Source organism: Nyctereutes procyonoides, unplaced genomic scaffold, assembly GCF_905146905.1.
Source record: "Nyctereutes procyonoides isolate TBG_1078 unplaced genomic scaffold, NYPRO_anot_genome, whole genome shotgun sequence".
NCBI lineage: Eukaryota > Metazoa > Chordata > Mammalia > Carnivora > Canidae > Nyctereutes > Nyctereutes procyonoides.
The window spans coordinates 19,082,594-19,100,727 of record NW_026575082.1 but is presented as its reverse complement, the minus strand read 5'-3'; the positions used below and the strand labels follow the sequence as shown (position 1 = coordinate 19,100,727).

General features: G+C 45.0%; 1 long non-coding RNA gene across 1 annotated transcript in view; it reads right to left on the bottom strand.

The window, feature by feature from the left end:
* Positions 1-3,189, bottom strand: part of LOC129514656 (uncharacterized) — a 42,933-nt gene extending 39,744 nt beyond the window's left edge. The window contains exon 1 of the long non-coding RNA XR_008665473.1: positions 3,048-3,189. This is a non-coding gene — a long non-coding RNA (uncharacterized LOC129514656). The remainder of the gene's footprint in view (positions 1-3,047) is intronic.
* Between the last annotated feature and the right edge of the window lie 14,945 nt (positions 3,190-18,134).

Genomic DNA, 18,134 nt, shown 5'->3' with positions numbered 1-18,134 from the left:
CCCTCTTCTAGTGGTGCCCCACATGGGGCAAGATGGTCAGGAGATCCTGAGTACTTTCTGAGTACTCTCTCATTTGGCACTGGAAGAGATTCAAATACTGCAAGCCTCCGTGCCCAGGGGCTGTCACCACAGCGTGCTCCTTCCCAATGTCATGGGAGGTTATTAGGGACCTGCCCTGCTATCCCCCTGAGACTCAGAAAAGCATGAAGTGCCAAACTGAAGCTCAAAAGCTTGAACCCATTTTTGTGGTGGACAAATCCTGAGCATAAGTGAATCAGGCTCTGGGGAGAGTTGTATACGTAAGCTGGCGTGCCAGGGGAGTTAACACACCTTTTCATCCCCTTTTGATGTGCGTAGGGCACCAGATTTGGGTGAAGGCCCATCTGCCTCTACAAGTTGTCAGAACAATGTGTTTTCCTCCCCTCGAGACCACAATCCCTCCCATACCAGTCAGTGAAGGAGAGCAAAGACCCTTGGGCATCTCTCTCACTGTGAGTGGAAAGTTGAATTTGCCCCTGACCACTGAACCCTGATGGAGGCCTGCCGCTTCACTGCGCCCACGACAGGTGGACCAGAGACCAGAATCCTTCCCTGGCCCCTGTCACTACTATGGTTGGCTGCCCGAGTCCTACCACCTGGTCTTCTCCACACGGGAAGCTGCCTACATGTCCCTCTCTCTTCCACCCAACAGCCCAGCCCGGCCACTGGCTCGGTGAAAATTAGTAAGGATCCCTTTCTTAAGATACTCTATTGCCAGCAGCCAGGAAAAGCTGGTAATAGCTACATGAATCAATAGTGATTGAAACATGAATGGCTCCCCCTGGAGTTGTGCAATTCACAATTTACAAGTGGAGTCCCTATTTCACCAAAGCTATTCCTAGGTCTTTCCTGAATTTCAGCAGAAACATGAGCTTTATCCAAAGTAAGAAGCCCAGCAGATTCCAGCTTTCTTGTCCTGTGGGTGTCATGCCCCTCAGGTAGGAAGGAGGAAAGGGGCTGCTGTTACAGCTTCCTTTTACTTCCCTCAAATGAAAGATCATCACCCAATCCCTTAGTTCATTTCCACGGACTACTGGTACTTTAAGTGTGTCAAATCCTTTGTCACATGTGACCATCCCATGCACTGTGGGACATTTGACACCCCAGCAACCAGGCACCAAATGTCACAGATATCCCCCAGTTTTTGTGGAAACCAAAATCATCCCTCCCACATTTGCAAATGTGCACTCAGAAGCTAGTGTCCCCTCCCCACCCCATCACAGTCAAGGATCATACAATAGTTGGTATCTGTTTCCACCTCCTAACTTCCCTCCTCAGGAAGGCCAGCACCTTTTCTTACACAAATCTACATTCCCAATGCCCAGCACAGTACCCAGCACTAGAATGACTAGAGTCATTTGCTCTGAATTGAAAAAGAGCCCTGCAAGACTGGGCAGGACAGTTAGCACATCAGGATGCTAATTGGCCTAATGGGTGACTGGAGTTTGCTCCCACCTCAACTGCTGGGAGAGAACCATGCAACTCACCTCTGCCAAAACCCACAGCGCGTTATCCTTGAAATGCTCCTCTTACATGGAGGGCATCTGCCTGCACCCAATGGGTGTACTTACCACCTACAGAAACAATATTCACAGCCCGTCCCACTCCTTCCACAAGCAGTCACAGGTTGCCTTTCTCTTATGCCTGGAGAGCAGGATGGCCTGCCTCCTGCACAGGAAGAGAAGAACAGGGCAACACATGTACTGACAAATAGAAATATTGAGTCACCCATTAAAAAAAAAACTTGAGGAGGAAAAGTGCTGGATCAGGAATTCTGCTTTACATTCTAATGCAATGTTTTCAAGTTTCTTAATGCATTTCTTTCTTATTCTATCAAAATCTAGGCTAAATAGGTAGGACCAGCATAGCAGGATTGGTTGTTTACCCATCATCTTTGTTCTTTGTTAACTGACTGCTGTTTTGTTCAGATTCCCACTCTTAAGAAAAATGATCCTACTCCCATCTCAGGTGTCAGCTGAAGCCAGAGTTTGGCAAAGGGTAGCCAAGACCAAATCCACCCTGCTACCCATTTTTCCCTGGCCTGGAGCCAAGCATGTGTGATGGCTAATTGATGTGTCAGTTTGGCTAGGCCACAGGGCCCAGATATTATTGCACATGTTTCTATGAGGGTGTTTTTATATGGGATTTCTATGTAAATTGGTAGACTTTGAATACAACTGATTGCCCTCCATAATGTGAGTGGGCGTCATCCAGTCAGTTGAAGACCTGAAAAAAATAAAAAAACTGACTTCCCCTGAGCATGAAGGAATTACGCCAGCAGATAGCCTTTGGCTCTGAACTGCAACATCAGCTCTTCTCTGGGTTGCTAGGCTGCTGGCCCACCCTGCAGATTTTGGACTTGCCAGCCTCCATAAATATATGAGCTAATTCCTTAAGATAAATCTCTGTATAGATAGATACATAGACACACACACACACACACAGAGAGAGAGAGAGAGAGAGAGAGAGAGAGAGATATACACACACATGCACCTTCCCAGTGATTCTGTTTCTCTGGAAAACAGAGAAATTCTGTTTCTCTGGAAAATTTAAATGGTTTTTAAATTTTAAAATGTTTATATTTTAAATGGTTATATAATCACCCACGTAATGTCCTCAATTTTGCCTCATGACCAGCAAAGCCTAAAATATTTACCATCTGGCCCTTTAAGGAAAAGTCTTCCAATGTCGGTTCTACATCAATCATCTTCATCCTGTTCACCCTGCCGGTAATTGGTTTAAAGATGGTGTCAGTCTGACCAGTCAGATAAAAGGGAAGTTCTCCTAGTCGCTTATGAGGTTTATTTGCTCATATGAAAGAATAACCAGATATGAAGCCCGGCATTGCCGAAGCTATGCTGTAGGCATGAGGCCAGCCTGCCCAGGCACAAGGCCACCCCACAAGGATGCCAATCCAAAAGATGAAAAGGGTCTCTCCATGGAGCACATCGTGGAGTACAGAGTTAACACTATCTCAAGGCTTCTCTTTATGTGAGACAACAAATTACCTTCATGTTTATGATGCATTGAGTTGGGGTTCTTGTCGCTTGCAGCAAAACACATCCTGATAGATCCATCTTAAAAGTGAAGAGTCAAAGAGATTTCATTTCTCCATCCATGTCCCTGGGTAGCTGGAACTAGAACACCGTCTTATCTAAACGGAGAAGTCTGAAGTTGCAAGCAGTGAGACAAAGTGTGGTTTTTCATGAATGGACTGTGAGCAGCTAAGTAGATTCAGCTGAATTAATTCTAATTGGTGCTTTGAGTGAGCTGTTTCATAACAAATAAAGGCTGCACCCACCTTACTTGCATGCATTCCATTTTGTGTTAAATCTCCAAGGGACCAAATCATTGATATTTTCCCAAGAGAAGGAATCTTATCAAAATACCAAGCTGTATTTGTGCAAACAGAGGAGAACCACATCCCTGGCCCTACCATACTATTTTTTGCTTATTTGTTTGTTTTCCATTACGAGGGCAAACAATTCAACTTCACTAGCTACTGCCGCATGTATGCTCTCACGGGTAAGATCTTGTTGTTCCCTTATATTACTTTGATAGCCATTTTCATGCCACAAGGTATAGAATTACCAGGTAATAAACCCTCAATACCATCCTCCTAGTGGTTTTGTAAAAGATTTTACTGTCCCCATGTCACAGATGGAACAGAAAACAGTAAATGAATTTTCAAAGACTACGCAAGGTGCAGATAACTTCACTCAGTGCCATATGAAGAATAATTTTTGGCTCCCTCAAGGCTAAGCTACCACTTTCTTGCCTCATTCTTCAAATAATTGCCTCCTGCCCTCCTACTGGTGTGTTTGTAGAGACCTCTCTATGTTATTTGGGTGAGTCATGATACTCTCAGTCCATGGTCTTCCACAAAGAGAACTCTGAGATCTTCAACAGACTTAGCTTACCTTTGGGGATGTGATTGATTCTTGGACATTTTTCTAGTCCAAGAACTAAAGAGAAACCAAAAAAAACTTTACAACCAACTCCGCTAACAGTCCTAGTTTTGTTCTATTTCAAATCATCTCAGACGCTTGCCCTTGAAATTTTGAACTTATGATTGAGTCCATTCTTTAAAATTACAGACTCAGATATAAAGAATCATGATCCCAGGACCAGAAGGAGCCCTGGTGGTATTCCGACTCCAAACTCCTCTTCTCCACTCACCCTGTCCAATGACTCCATCTACGCCTCAGCTCATGGTTAGAAAGCTCTGCCTAAAGCAGTACAAAAATCTTTCTTCTTGCCCCTTTCACCCATAGGTTGTAGTTCTGCTGATGGGTGCTGAACATAAATTGCAGACAAAAACCAGTCCATATCAAAACAATCTATTGTTAATGATGTGATAAAGGAAGCCAGGGGGATCCCTGGGTGGTGCAGCGGTTTAGAGCCTGCCTTTGGCCCAGGGCGCCATACTGGAGACCCGGGATCGAATCCCATGTCGGGCTCCCGGTGCATGGAGCCTGCTTCTCCTTCTGCCTGTGTCTCTGCCTCTCTCTCTCTCTCTCTCTGTGTGTGTGTGTGTGTGTGACTATCATAAATAAATAAAAATTAAAAAAAAAAGAAAGGAAGCCAGGCTGCTTGAGATGGCAAAGTGAACCCCCTGTGATTGTCACGGGGATGCAGAACAAACACATTTCCTCTTTCACAAGACAGGCTCTCAGATATTTTAAGACTACTACCTTGTAACCCAGAATTTTCTCTTCCCCATGCTAACCATCCCCAGTTCCCTCAGCTTTAAATCAAGGAGCCTGAGTCCAAGTCAACTCATGGGTCCGAGCATCCCTCTCCTAAATAAGCCCTTGGAAATAGAGCAGTCTCACTGAATCCTAGTAGCCCCAAACTTCTCCCCAAATCCATGTGTTCTATAAATTTCCATTGAAGAGCACTACTTTTCATGGCTTATTTTTTATGTACCTTTGGGAAAATACAAATTCAATCATGTTCCTGTGATTCTACTTGTTTGGGTCTATACGCCCCTAGAAAATCTCTGCCTCCTCGTAACAATCCCAAGGATCCCAGTTTCCTTCCTAACATCATTAACAATGGGTTGTTTGGATATGGGCTGATTTTGTCTACAACCAACACTCAGTGTTTGATTTCAGATGCATGTTAAACACTGTCACATCTATTTAAAAATAAGTAAGTACCATCAATAGGTGTGAACATCTTAGAAGTGAGTCTAAAATTTCCATGGCAAAGGGAGGTGCTCAGAAGGCTCAGAGGCAAATCTGAACCAACAGTGAGAATGAATGATGAGTGTCTAAATCTTGACAGTCCCTGAAACCAAGGATTCATTGAAGGAATAGCCCTTAGATGAAGATCACAAACCAAGAATTAATCAATCAGGACCTACTCTAGGTGATGCAAAACAGTAACTTGTCGTGGAGTCACAATATAAACAAGTCTGACATGAGCCTAACCTGGAGTTTACTATCTAGTTGTTAAACGTGTATTGGCAACATAAGACCTACTAATATGTGGGGCAGATAATGAGTACAGAAGTTTTGCAAAGGAGAAAGAAACATAACATATGAGTGCTTACTAGGTGCTCACCGCACTGATAGTATCTGCACCATCTCCTTTACACTATCCAGCAGTTTGATCATCATATCACGATCCGATCCATTCAGAGATGAGAGAAATGAGTTAATGCAAGATGGTAGTACATACTCTCAGTCTGATCTTCCTAGAACATGGGAGGAAAAGACCCAAAAACAAAACTGCAGGATTAAAATCTTCCCCTGTGACTGGTTCCCAGAGCCAAAAAGAGGGCACCGAACAGCAAATATCTGAGCAGAGCAGTAAAGAAGGCAAAGGAGTGGTACGGCTCAGAAGGGGGACAGTGGGCTTGGGAACTGCATGCAGACAGCACCACGCTGGCAAGTGCCCTGAGAGAGATGTCCCCTGAGACCATTTAAGGAGAAGACAATATCACTTGGTCAAATGGGGAGGTTAGGATAGGGCAGTTTGGGGCTCTGTTCTCCCACTCCAAAAGCCATGGCTAGCACTGACTCTTGACCTCCTGAATCCCTAGAATCAGAGTGGGAGGCGACCTTAGCCTTCTCCTAGTCCAGCCCTTCACTTTGAAGCCAAAGACACAGTGGTTCTAGAAAGCTAAAGAATGCTTTAACATACCGTGATCGTCCTACTTGGGCTGGATTCAGCACGGGCTTTCATGGGGTTCCATTCTCTTTCCACTAAATCATACCCTCTGCAAACCAGATTTCCCAGCATCCCCACTTTCTCAGGCCATTCTCTCTGTTTTCCACATAAAGGAGGGGCTTGCAGCTCCCTATCTGAACACTGAAACCAATAGCACTTCATGCAAAAGCCTCTTGGATTGCCATGGCTCAAGACTCACAGGCTAAGGGAAATAAGCACTGTGCAGAAGTAGCTATAAATAAAAGCCCCAAACTAGTGAAAGTTTCTAGATCTCCTTTTTATTTAAATGTTCCTCATTTATATGCAACCAATTCACAAAAGCCCACACACCAATCTGTAACGCACCTGGTATTGTGAGAAATTGCCAGTTTGGTGGTGTCGTGCTTTTTTCCCCCACAATAAAAACTGCACAATGTCATGTCCTTAGGGTACATCAGTCTCCTTTCCTTAGTCTTTAATGAATCCTCCGAAGAGTTAGGTTTATAAAATACACCCAATAAAAATAGGCTGTATTTATTCCCTATCATTGTAGGGACACCTGTCCAGGTACATTTTTAGAGAGTGGTTTGTCCAATAGTTCTCTCTGGTGTGACCTTGTACCACACTTGTGCTGTACGGAAAACTGTTTTAGTTGGCTCGGGCTGCTGTAATAAAATACCACAGACCAGGTGGCTTAAAGAACAGATATTTATTGTCTCAGAGTTCCAGAGGCTTAAAGTCCAAGATCAAGGCATCAGCAGGGCTGGTTTCCTCTGAGGCCTCTCTCTTGGGCTTGGAGACGGCCACCGTCTCCTCCCTGTGTCTTCACATATCATCTTTCCTCTACCCATCTTTGTGTCCAAATTTTCCCTTTCTATAAGGAAATTGGTCATATTGGATCCAGACCCCTCCTAATGACCTTATTTAACTTAATTATCCCTTTAAAGACCCCCCCCATCTCCAAATACAGTCAGATTATGAGGTGCTGAGGGGTAGGCCAAATTCAGCCCATAACACCCAACATCCTCCCCACCAAATCTGTGTCTCCTTGCATGCAAAATACATTCTCTCCATCCCAACAGCCCTAAATGTCATAACCCTTCCACCATCAACTCCAAGGCCTCTACCTCTAGCCGCTTTTAGGGCTGGAATGTGAAGAGGTGAAGAGGGATTAAAATAATCCGTCATTCTCACCTAAAACTGGTTTATAGGCCAAGGAGAGCAGCTTTGGCTACTTGGGCTATGTCAGGAGAGGCGTGAGGCTCTCCAAGGCGCTTCCACAGCTCAGAGCAACTCCTCTGGGAGAAGGAAGTGTGTGTCTCCCAAGACCACTGCACAAAACTAGAGGGATGAAGTGGGTAGGCCTCTGTGGTGAAGGAGAATGCATCTCCTCTGGCCTCTTGTTCAAAAGGTGCTGATTTCCTCTGTTCTAGGAAAGGAACACAGGGAGAGCTGATTCAGCTCACTGAGGGTAAAAATAGCTAAGTGGACAGCTTGAGTGAGACTTAGCACTTCACCTGTTTTTCCTATTATCAACTGCACACGGGGACGCATCAAGGACTGCAAAGTTAGAAGCCATTGTAAAACCAAGGCTCTGTGTAAAAACCGCCTATCTGAAATTGAGAAGTGGTGGGGAGCTCGCTCGGATTGGAAATAGCTGCTTCGCAGGCTCCTCCTTGCACAGCTGCCAGGGGAATGGCAGTGCACGGGAAGCCTCGGTGGTACGAGGAGCACGTCAGGGAATGCACCAGGGATACGTGCCGCCAACGGCATTCCAGCACATTCCACCCGGAGGAGGAAAGCTTGGGCTTCCCAGAGTCTTTCGACAGTCTTCCAAAGTTCACTGCCATTTCTAGCTACCCAAAGGTGTGTTTGTGGGTCAAGTTCATTTTCAGGGGGACCAGGTTGGGCACCTTTTCCGTAAAGAGCCACATTTATGCCCAATTCACGTATCTACTTGAACACCTACAATTTTAGAACCGTAACACTTGAAGTGGCCATTGGACCCTTCAGCCTGGCTCACCGCTCATAAGTAGGACTTCCCCAGGGGAGGTGAATAGAGACAAGTGGACAGCCTTTGGAGGGTCTCCTGTTGTCCCTGAGAGTCATTCTGGTGTTTTAAGAAATCCTAAATTGATCCTCAATTCTACAGGGTCTCAAAAGTGTCAAGTTAGGGATTTGATAAGGGAGCAGGAAAACAGATCTTTGGGGCTTAGGGAGAAAACACACACACACACACACACACACACACACACACCTATGTTCATTTTTTGAGAGAGAACAAGAGACAGCTTGAGAATAGCAAACATGCCCCAGTTTGCCCATCCTTAAATATTATTAGATGAATCTGTCATGTTGACAAATAGCCCCCACTAAGCGCAAACCCAGCAGCCAGCAAGCATGGGCAGAGTGTTTGCTCCCGCTCCTCACAAATGCAAATCGTGGAATGCACGAGGCCTGTATAGTGCACACATGTGGTCTAAAAATACCCTGCCTGTCCCATCTCTCTGGGGATCCACTTCCCAGGCCACCGGGGCCCTGAGGCCAGGGCCTGCCCAGGGGAGGAGCAGGGGCCTCTGTTTGCACCAGAGCTAATTACTGGAGGACCTAGACAGGCAGCTGCTGGGCCCCGGCTCTCAGTTTGCGAGCGCCTTGCAAGGCTGTGGTTCTAACTTTAGAACTGCACTCCAAACTTTGATCTTTCAGCACTGCTTGGCTTTAGGCAAAACATAAACTTGAGAGCTGCAACATGTTTTTTAAATTTTATTCCCCTGGCAGTTTTAGAATAAGGACAGGAATTATTTTCAAATGAGAATCTTTGACTGCATAACACAGGCTTCCAAAATTAAGCAGAAACACATGGCGGCTCTTATTATTAAATTTCCCTTGGAAAACAATGGTTTAAATTATTGGGGGGGGGTTAGTTTGATAAAACTTTGAAATGTGAAGCCTAAACTCTAAAATTAAAAAAAAAATAGCTTTAGTATTGTTGGAGTTTTGGTTTGTTTGTTTGTTTTTTTTTTTAAGATTATTATAGACTTTTTCTAGCCCTGACATTATTAATCTATATTTGCCAATTTTTTTAAAAAAGGAATGCTTTGGGATTTAAAATGTAAATGAAAATTTTTAAAGCTGAAAACCAGGTGCTAAAGGGTTTTCTGAAATACAGAGAGATATTTGGAGTGCCCGATTAGAGCCTCTCCCCATAAAGCATGTTTTTAAGAAAATAACGAAGAAGATAGAATTTAACTGTAGCCTAATCTGCCAGAGATTCGAGGTAGCATCAAGCAGGAGATAGAGACCTAGCAAGGTGCTCTGTGCATTCCCTGGCTGACAACACTCAGGTCGGCCACCATTAGGGCCACTGGCACCTTCTACCATCAAACTCTATCAATGCACAGCTTTCCTCTTCTCCCCAAGCCATTGCCAAAAAGGGATCCGGGCAAGAGGATGTTTTTGGAAACTGCACTGTCTCAGACCTCCCAGGCACTATTCAATTCCTCCTTCCCTTCCAAGACTCAGTCAATTACTACCTTCTCGATGAAGCCTTTCTGATCACCTCATTTAAAAGTTTCCCCATGCCCTCATCAGCCCACATCCTTATTGTGCGTGTCACTCGTTTGGAACTTACGATTTCCTGCTGAATGTGGTTAGTGATCTTTAAAATGTGGCTCTTCCATTCCCAGCTACCTTCTAAGATCCTCAGTGGCAAGAAGCAGCTCTTTCTGCTATCCGCCTCCCCCCTTGGGCCTAGCTCAGTGCCGGGGTGGGGGTTGGGGGGCTGCTGTGGCTGGGCTCCCCGCTGGTACTGCAGGGGGATAATCACAGTGCTCCAGTAATGACAAGAACTTATCTTCTAGCATCACCCAGAGGACACCCTAGGCAACAAACACAGATGGAAGAAAAGAAACCCAAAGTCCTTCCACCCCCTTTCCACTCCTGCCCTGAAGGAGAGCCATCTGCAGGAGGTGGGGCAAGCCCCTCCCCCACCCCCTCCCCCAGGCTCTCTGGCAAGCTGGCACATGCCCCTGGAAGCCCTCGGCAGAATGGAGAGATGGGAGCAGGTAATCCCCCCTCTGATTGTGCAAGGGACTTACTTTTTTACATCTGTCGAGTCTCCTAACCTGGCTCCACATTAGAGACCCAGCGTGTTTTGAAGCTTCTCTGATTAAAGGGATAATTTCTACCCGGTGTATGGTTGGCCTTAATGATAGCCACCCACCCCTCCACACACACAGCAGCTTCCCTGACCCTCTTTGTGGGATTTTTGAAACAGTATTAATACCAGTTGTAAGAGAACACGAACATCATTCACAGAACTTTGTTTATGTAACTGAATTCCAGTTTGTAAGGAGTTCCTTTTCAGTTATAAGAAACTTCCCTTCCTCTTTCTAGTTAGCCAACCGAAAAAGCTCATTCAACATTTTGAGTAGGGATGTCATTGCCTAGACCCCAAGACACCGCAGGTGTAGAAGAGTGAACTTTGCCTGGGTGGTGCCTGTGATTTAAGGCCCTGTTACTCCAAGTGTGGCCTCAGGGTACCGTCTAGGAGCTGGTTAGAAAAAGAGAATCTCAGTGTTTGCTCCAGAGCCACCGAATCAGGATCTCCATTTGAACAGGATCCCCAGAGATTCATGTACACATTGATATTGATCATAAGCATCCTATGAGAGGCCTCTCTCCACACCACAAAGCCTTCCCCCGCCGACCTGTCACTCCTGCCCAAAATGCCTATTGTCAAGATCCATGGGACAGGGGTTACCCATGCTTTTTTCATCTTTAAATAGCAAATTCACTCTAAAGGAACAATATATTAAGGCAAATCTGCTCCTAGGACTGAGATGTCCAAATGAACTCATCTGCTCTTTTGCAAAGGGAAGAAAAGAAGGAGTTGATGCTTTGGGCATGCCAGAAGAATGTGCAGATGGGAGTCTCCTGGCATGAGGATGGCACCGCCCGCCCCGTGCTATCTAGATCCAGATGTGGGAGACAGAGTCCCTACAGCGGCAGATTTTCAACAGTTGAAAAACAATCTTCCCAAATAGGTGGCCGCATCCAGGAGGGCCTGAGAGCCAAAGAATCAAGTCCAGGAGGTTGTGAGAATAAAAGTGAGACACGGCAGGTTGACATGGGCAAGTGCAAAACCAAAAAGGGCCAGGGCTGGAGACACAAGCTGTAGTTGCCATTGGGGCCTGTCCATGGAGGTTATGAGCAAAATTAATCTAAAAGGCCAGAAACAAGAATGTCCTGAGTGTCCACCTGCATGCAGGTATGCAAAGGGTCACAGTCCCCCAAAAATTATTTCTATTATTCATAAACCCTGACAGTGTGGCTCCAAGGCCTACATCTCTCTGAGGACTTTCTCCACCTTAGACCCGAGTTGCTACCTGGAGTCTCCTAAGGAGTCTCCTGAGGAGTCAGATTGCTTCTTGCTCCATTCTTGGGTCCATTGTCCCACAGGGGGATACTTTTATCCTTGTGACCCAACAGCCCCAAAAGTTACTTCTGAGATTAAATAAATAAATAAATAAATAAATAAATAAATAAATAAATAGTTACTTCTGTGTCTGAGTCCGTTCAGTCTGCTCTAACTGAATACCACCGGCTGGGTGGCTGCTGATCACAAAAGGAATTTACTTCTCACAGTTCTGGAAGCTGAAATTCCCAGATAAAAGTGGAGGCACATTTGATGTCTGCTGGGAGCATACTTTCTCATTCATAGATGGTGACTTTTCCTCCTACTGTGTCCTCATATTACAGAAGGAACAGGAGAGTTCTCTGGGGTCTCTTTCGGGATGGCACCAATCTCATTCCTGAGGGCTCCACCCTCATGACCTAATCACCTCCCAAATGCCCCACCTCCTAATGCCATCACCTTGGATGTTAGGGTTCCACATACGGATTTTGGAAGGACACAAATACTTAGCCCATAATACTCTATTAGAGAGATCCCTTAGCCGAGCTGCAGATTTCAATGGGTACCGAGCTTAGAGAGATGTCCCTAAGGCCCTGCCCCTGTGGAGCTGGCCTCAAGTCTTCTCATTGGGACACATTCTCTCCAGGACTCCCCACTGTCTCAATGTATTCTGGTTTCTGGCCTTTTCTACTCCTACCCTGCCTGGTCACCAGACATGCCAGTATATGTCCATCTCCTAATCATAAATATGGCACAAATTCTTTTTCCAACAAAAATGATTGACTAGGTTCAGGGAAGACAGTTATAAAAATGGGGATGGAGCAGAGTCCTGGGGAGGGAGGCCCCTGGACACCCCTTCCCGACATAGACGATTTTCACCTCTCACCAGCGCAATACCCTGCTACAGTTCATTTGTTTGTTAACTAGCCAAGTGAAATAATTTTAAAATAAACTTCCAGAGGAACCCAAAGGGGCAGCAGCCTGAGGGGACAGTGGGAATCCTACCCGCTTTTACTCATTTGTTCATTTATTCCACACTTAGAACAGTGTCTGGCATAGAACAGGAAAAAATATTTACAAATGACTGACCAAATAAATGAATGAATTTAGCAAATGTAGCTTAAGTGCCTGAATGTGCAAGTCTTTGTTCTAGACGCTAGAATGCAGCAGTGACTCAATGAGCCCCAACCCTGACAGAGGGTCCAGGGAAACAACAGATGATTCCCAGACCCATGTCTGATAAGTAATGCAAGTGGGGAATAGTGTGGAGCTATAGGAACACACAGAAGGGCCTGGTGAGGACCTCCACGATGGCTCAGCAGGGTTGGCCCAGAGGGGCCAAGGACACAGATGCACACCGGCACAGACACAGACTCTCAGGGGCTTGAGGTGCCTGCTAAGGGGAGTATCTTCTTTGGTCTCTTTAGGTGTCTCCCTGGAGGCAATGACTATAAATCTCTAGTCACTACCTGAGTCTCTAGTCACTACCTGGGGGTCCCCAGCACTCCGGACTGGGGTTGAGGCTGGATTTTCCTCTACGCTTGGAAAAGCTCAAGTGGCCAATAGCGACAGTCATTATTGCACGAGGCAGACAAAAGAAACCTGGGCCTGTTGTACTCACAGCAGGGGAAGGGAGGAGTCGGGGAACAGAAAGGAGGTTATTGTCACCCAGCTAGGACAGATCTTTGCATTTTAAACACAGAAAGGAAGAATAGGCAGATTAAAGAGTGAAAAATGGCAGTTTATGGAGAAAGATTAGCTGTTGGAGAATGAGTAAGAGATGGAGGGGAGCGGCTTTGATAACAAAACCAGAGGAATTAGTTATCTGCCAAAATCTACTGCTTCAGAGGGAAACTCAGGAGTTATCTAAGCTGCTTTATACAGGGAATAAGACTGAGTTGGGATGGGATTTCATTGGGTAATGGGATAAAAATTCAGGCACCGGCTCATTCAGATCCAAGGTTCTCTTGCAACCCAGCTCTGAGCTGGAGGGAATTGTGTTGTGGTACATATTTATGTTTGAATGCAAGCCAGTACATATTCTACAGGCACAAAGTTCTTTCAAGCTCAGGGGGAAAAAATGTTCCTGTTCTTACATATTCTTTTATCCTAAATCTGAAGTACTTAATAAGAAGTTATTGCTGGCACAGACCTGGTATGAAGCAAAGCTCTGTGTTTGTGTGTGCACGCGTGCGCACGCGGACATGTGTGTCCAAGAGAAACATACATCTTTGCTACAATGGGAAGTGAGCCAAGTTTTCCAAAAATGGGTAAGAGGAATCTGATGAAGCATTTACAACACTAAATGTGTGGTGGGTCACACTTGAATGTGCATTGTTCCCCTTTTCCTTTTTTTCTAACCAGTTCCCACCTGCCCCACATGCCGCATCCATCAAGACTTTCAATAGGTCTGGTTTCAGTTCCCATAACGGGATCAGGTGGTAGCAGCGGAGTCCATGGTTAGTGGAGTCAGGCATCTCAGCACCCCTCCCCAGGCACGCCTGCTTCCCAAACTCTCTCATGCCACCGAATTGCAAATTATCCAAAAGCAAAAGATAGAATCCAGGCCGACTAAGGCCTTTTGGAATGTGAGCACTTGGGGGCAGATAAATACGTTAGTTTTCCCCTATATGATTTGAAGCTTTGAAGTCAGAAATCAATGGCCAGCTTTTCAAAGGAAAGGGTAACAGGTGTGCTCAGGTGAGCCCCAGACAGCTGGGTCTGTGAAAGCAAGTGCTTGCGCAGGTGTGGTGGCTGCTCCAGCCATATGTCCTGAGCAGACACGGGATGCAGGAGGAGGAACGAGACTGTGAATCAGAGAAGACAGGCCCGTTCAGCCATCCGTGCCTCATTTGTCTCCAGGTACACAGAGCAAATCCACAAGTAGAGAACAAGAACATAGCAGATGGGACTTTCCAGGAGGAACCTGCTTCCTGTTCCAAAGCCTTCAGAAATATAAGAGAAAGACAACCGATGAATTTTTGGCCGGATAGCTGATCTCAAACCCAAGACACTGAAACTACCAGGGCCACGAAGAATAATCTTGCAAAGATAAGCAGGAATGAGGAGATGAAGTAGAGGGGGCTCCAAGGATTACCAGCAGGGGTATAGGCCTTCGAGAAATCTTGCTGGCCTCAATTTTGAAACAACTCACCCTGACAAGCACTTTCTGAAGCACCGCTATCTCTTGCCTCAATGACTGGCATGTCCTCAGGCTCACTGACCTGATCCTACACTTTCCCTGTGTCTAATCTCTACACTGCAACCCAAGTGACTTTTTTGAAAATGTAAATCAGATTAGCCTGTTTTCATGCTCAGAAACTCCCACTGGTGTTTCATTACCCTTAAAATGAAGCCCAAAGTCTTACAATGGCCTACAAATGGCCAGACCACCATTTACTGTTCCAACCTCATCTCCTCTCATCTCATGCCAACTCCAACCATTCTGGCCTCCTGGCTGTTCTTCAAAACATATCACCTGGTTCCCTTCTCAGCATCTTGATATTCGTGGCTCTGTCCACCTGAAAAGCTCTCTTCAAAGCATTTCAGAATGCTCACTCCTCCACTGCATCCAACATTTTCTCACTTATTACCTCTGCAGAAAAGCTTTCTCTGACACAGATGCTATAGGATACCGACCACCACCTGCCCCCTGCATTACCCTCTCTTCCCTTAACTTATCTGTTTATCAAGCTTTTTTGGTTGCCCAGCATATTTTTAGCATTCTCACTCTATTCGGGAAACTTCAAGGTTTCCCAAGAAGAAACCAGTATTGTGGATTTACCAGTGTCCCCCAACCCCCAAATCCATGTCCATCCAGAACCTCAGAATGTGACCTTACTTGGAGATAGGTTCTTTGCAGCTATATAATCAGTTAAGGATCTTAAAATGAAATCATCCTGGATTTAGAATGGGCCCTAAGTCTAATGACTGTAATCCTTATGAGAGAGAAGAGAGGGAAATTTGGACACAGACACACACTTACAGGGAAGAAGGCCATGCAACAACAGAGGCAGAGAGACTTTTTGTAGCCACAAGCCAAGGGATGCCAAGATGCAGGGAAGGATTCGTCCCTAGAGCCTTCAGAGGGAGCATGTCTCTGCCAACGCCTTGATTTTGGACTTCTAGCCTCCAGATTGTGTGCCAATAAAGCCATCAAATTTGTGGTAATTTGTTACAGAGCCTTAGGAAACTAATACAGCCAGAAAACCCATTTCATGTAATCCATCAAGTATCTGAAAAGCAGGCATGACCATTCCCACTTTACAAATAAAGCCTTCAACTCATGCCTTGAACCCTACAGAAACCTGAAGTCCTGAGTTCTGACAGTCCATCTCCTGGAGTTGTCTCTAAATAATAACAACACTGTGTAAAATGAGGAGGCTGGAATGCCAAGTGATCTTGATGATCCTCTCTCATGATATTTTAAGGCTGCTGCCAAGAACAACGTTATCCTAGAGGCAGTGTAGGGTAGTTACCAATGTGGGAGAAAAATGTCAGGGTGCCTACAAAGCCCACTATCGGAAGTTCAGAGCGGCAGGTCATAAATTATTTTTATAAGAGAAGAGGCCAAGCAAAGGTCCATTTTCACAGCCATCTGGCATCTTTATCCTGTAACCTGGGCTGAGTTTGTACTAAATTTCATGGTTTGGGGCAGAAACTCATACCAGAAAAATATTCCCTAATGCATTTTTGTGCAGCTGGATAGAACCAAGAATTTGTTCAGATTTAAATTAAATGACCCTTATGCTGATACTATGAAGGATATTAATCAGGTGGACTTAGTAATCACTGATAGGGCACCTGGAGGGCGCTGAGCACTACCAGGAACTTGCTGATATCCCTGAAATGAAAGAAAATGGTGGCCTTTTTGGCTGACATGAATCATGTCTACAAGCTAATGAGAAAAGTTGTCATGTCCAGTCCAGTATTAACCTGAAGACAAGTGGTCCTTGTAAGGCTGATAATCCACTTAATCAGTACCAGGGCGTTAATTTGGTACCCTCCTAAGGGTACTACAAGGACCCGCCAGGTTTCATGAGAATATAAGCCACAATAGAAGGAACTCAACAACGCAGAAATCCAGGTGTGTAAGCTACATAGCTCTCTAAACTATAAGCAAAAGATCATCTAGTCCAACTGCTTCATTATATAGATGAGAACATCTAGGCCCATCCCTGGGTCTACATTCCAATAATTCAGAATACTGCCCAGCACCTCATAAGTTGAATAAAATACAAATAACTGCAATAAATCTCTTTTTTCCAAAAAGATCAAGTTCAGCAAACCTCATCCCCAAGCCCCACGCCGAATCCACAAAACTGTAAAGAGCTTCCTCTGGGACCAACATTTTCTGGCTAATTAAGATGAATGTTGTATCGATGAAAGATTATTTTAAAATGGCACTGATAGTGTTTAGACATTGTCATAACATCAGCCGGCAGATCACTAATTTGCAAATTTACTAAAGATCTTGCCAATTAAAACCCCTTCTAGACACTCTGAAGCACACTGTCACTGACAGCTGATAGACCACATGGTAAAGACATGATCATATTAAAATCACACAAGACTGTTCTCCCTGGAAGGGCTGAGGGAGAGAGACGGGGGCATGTCCCCAAAGTGAGTGCCACTAAGTCAACCCAGCCAGACTGTCAGAGGAAAAAGCAAATCTTTTGGTTTTATTTTACCCTCACTGTTTTCCAAAACAAACAGTGGAACTTCTCAAAAAAGTCTGCAGGAAATTATCATCCTGCAAAGTTGTTCCTGTGTCTCTCTCGGTGAGGCAAGTCAGGAGAAGGGAATCTCTGGACCAAATTGAAATCCACAAAGACACAAATCAGCTTACCTGGAAGCCAGTGGACATTAGCCCGGGGTCCTATGGGGACATTTTGCACTTTTCCAGGGGTGTCCCGAGGGCACAACAGTAGTGATCAGTCCCTGAAAAGTCACCCCAATTAACAGCACAGTGAGTCCCCGTAAAAGTCAATTTTACAAGCTCTGCCCAGCAGTGGGTCCTTGGAGGAAATTTTCCAGATTTGGAAGTTAAGGTAGTACGACAAGGCATGCATTTAAATGGACAGATTTCATACATATAACCCTAGAGGCCAACATTTAATGAATCTTCCCATGTGCATTACATCATTTATTCATCATAGCAATCCTATATGATTGATGCTTCTATTATTCCAAAAAAACCAAATGAGGAAATTAAGGCTTAGAGATGTTGTAGAACTTATTCTTGTACACACAGTTGCTATGCAATAGAACTGAGATTCAAACCCAGTCCCAGCTGGCTCCAGGATCCTGGTGGGGAGACTCCACAGTGTATCTGGCCTTATTTCTGAGATAAGTGATCTGCTCACACACTGGTTGCATAGGAGATTGTGGTCTTTTCCGAGATCCATGTGTAATATTTCTCCATTCATTAAGATATTCAGAAATGTATCAAATTATACAAGTATAACCATATAGTTACTGTATTTACATTCTATACAGAAACCACCATGTATACTAAAACCTT